Source organism: Meleagris gallopavo, chromosome Z, assembly GCF_000146605.3.
Source record: "Meleagris gallopavo isolate NT-WF06-2002-E0010 breed Aviagen turkey brand Nicholas breeding stock chromosome Z, Turkey_5.1, whole genome shotgun sequence".
Lineage (NCBI taxonomy): Eukaryota > Metazoa > Chordata > Aves > Galliformes > Phasianidae > Meleagris > Meleagris gallopavo.
In genome coordinates, this window is record NC_015041.2 from 38376333 (window position 1) to 38379513 (window position 3181).

A 3181-nucleotide genomic window follows, 5' to 3' on the forward strand; every position below is an offset into this window, starting at 1 on the left:
TATTCAAATGAGATAAGTTTTTAGAGGTCTTGAACACAGAAAAAGACTCGAGGCAACTTTTGCTTGTCTGAAATACCAGTACTTCTTTGCTCATCTTCTCTCTGCCATTCAATTGACAAACATAAACTTTCTTCACCAAAATGTAGCTGAGAGTGAACACAGTTTACTCACCTCTAATTTGAACACTATACCTGTTACCCATTTACTACCACTCAGCTTGGACCACTAAACAGATTTACTTCCTCTTCTATGTCTTAGCCAGAGATAATTTTGCAAGTTTCACAGTAAAAGCACAACAGCTCAACATTATGTAGGCTGGTGTTAACTGCTTCTACAACTTCCATCTCTTACCCCATGTTAGGCCCACAGTTAGGAAGGCCACCATCAAACTGGAAAGGCAAAAACAGTACTATGGATCAGAACGGATGAAGGAAACACTGCTTACCCTGAAGAAAGAAGATCAGAAAATAGACAGAGCACAGAGATGAGTCCTGGAGAAGGTGACCTGAATTACAGCAGTTCATGGGGCAGTACCCCCAGAGGGTCGCCCTCCAAGTACATAATTAGTGCCAGGCCTGAGAAAAGAAAGACTGTTACTAAGTTAATGCAGTTAAGGGGAGAGGGGGGAATTGGGTGGTCAGTGCACAGAGTAGTACATTTTCTTTCTTAATATAGAAGGGGCAATGGTGGAAGAAGCAGACTTTTCTCACCCACTGCCAAGTCCTGGCGAAAATCAAGAGAAGCCACTGTAGATATCAACTCAGAAGATCACTGCTGCTTTGGTAGAGTGGTAAGGCCTGAATAGCGCAGACAGCTTACAAGGAAAAGCAGTTTTTCTTTACAAGGTGAAGAACAAACATTTTTTTCCCCCTCCCATCTTTCCCCTCACCCTATCCACCCCAAATAATTTATGGCCATTCAACTCCAACTAGCCAAATGTGGCTAAGGTTTGTGTGGCTGAATGTGTATATGGAATATTATTCCCATTATGCAACATATCATACATAAAAATTAAACAAAATCAAAAATATGAGGGGCGCTCCAAAAGTAATGCCTCCAATTGGATTACATTGGCCCACAGTGTTGGAGGCAGATGGTGGTATGGCAGTAGAGGCTGAACCTTTTCACCAATTTTCCATTACATTTTGTTGCCAGGCAGTAGAGGCAAGTCTGACAAAATGGCATCTGACACAGAAATGTATATGAAGCAAAGGAGTGTCACTGAATTCCTCCAGGCTGAAAAAAATAATACCCACTGACATTCACTGACACTTGCTGAATGCTTAAGGAGACCAAACAGCAGATGTGAGCACTGAGAGGTGGTAGGTGGTATGTACCAGCAGTGGCAACAGCCACATTCTAGACAGCCATGCACAGCTGTGAAACCATGAAATGAAGAGCATCTTGCTTGGCTCATCTATGCAAATCAGCAGGTTACAACTTAGGAACTATGTAAGGAGCTGAATATTAACTTCAATGCATTGGAAATAATGGTGGCAGAGTTGAAATACTGCCAAGTTTGGACCAGGTGGTTCCCATGAATGCTCACACAGGAACAGAAATAACACTGTATGCAAGTCTGTCAGGACCTATTTAACCAAAACGAGGCTGAAAGTGACAGTTTCTAGGATTGGCATCATTACTGGTGACAAGAAGTAATATCCCCACTACAAGCTACAGTGAAAACAGCAGTCCATGCAGTAACGCAGTGGCTTTCCACGGAGTGAATTTACCACTCAAGAAAAGGTTCAAGATGAAATCCGCAGCAGACAAAATGATGTGCACTGTTCTTTGAGATAGGAAGGGGCCATCCTTCTGGATTTCCTGGAACCAGGACAAACCAGCAACTCTGAGATACTGACTAAGCTGAAGGCTCAAAATTCCAGAGAAGATTTGGTCATGCTAGGCCCATACTGATATGATGACCATGGAGCACACTGCTAGTCTTGACTGGACTGCGCTACCATATACTCCCTGGATGGTCCTGATTTGGTACCTTCTGATTTCCATCTGTCTGGGACGATGAAAGTTGGACTGTATAGGCAACTATATTGAAAAAATATGTTTTGTAGCTGAGAATTTGCACTATCAGTGTTGTGCTCTTTGAATCTGTTGTAGTTTCCACGGAAAGAAATAGGAGGCATTACTTTTAGAGTGACCTACATAGATGAAAGATGAACAATTTGAACTAAGATGAACTAGGATCTAAACTATTAATATTTACACTAAAATATCCTAAAAGCTACATATATAACAGTGTATTGGAAACTCTGTTCTTCATCTGCAAGTCCTTGTAACATTGAAGAGCCCTGTAGCTTGAGTTAGGCTGGACTATCACATCAAAGTACACCTGGAAAGAAGCAGCAGATACAGGAGGGGAAAGAAATAAGCGTGTAGGCTGGATGACCCCTTCAGAAACTATCTCCACTAAAGAGAAAAGAAAGACAAGTTAGATGAAGATGGAAGATGTGGGAACATTATAAAACACCAACTGTGAGGAAGAGACTGGGAACAGACTTTGCTTGTAAACTAGAACACTAACAACTGCCCTTTCACTTCACCACAGTTAATGAAGATGTTTGTAATTGCAATATTTGTAAAAATGAGCACATCTCCGCACAGTTAATATACACATACATATGTATTTAAACAAAAGATGCTGAATGGTAAATCATGCCAACATACTGCAATGCCTATAAACCGAGTTTGTAGGAGTTAAATAACTCTGTTTAAGAATTCTAACTTCAGGTTGATGAGCCTTTAAAAGATAGACTTTTAAGTTGCTAGTATAAAAATACTGAAAGCTTATGAAGACATGCAAGTAGACACAGTTACATACAGTTAATTACAGTTTTAATGCATTTATGTGTTTAAAAAAAAAAAAAAGAAGTATAAAAGGCAAACAAACTTACTGTATCTGTGCTATTCTTAAGTGCTGGCATACTGTTATTCCAAACAAGTAGGAATTCCTGAAGAACTTGTATCCAAAACTATGCAAAGGCTATCAAAGGCCTAATAACACACACATATAAGCACTGTTTTCATGACTCGCTCTGTGGACACTATTTCCCCATTCTATTTCCTTGCTCTTCCCACCCAGACTCCCCCAGTATGATGCAAGGCCACACAACTCCTTGATCTAAGGAGAGCAGCTGAAGCAGAACCCACCATGAAGCTTAAA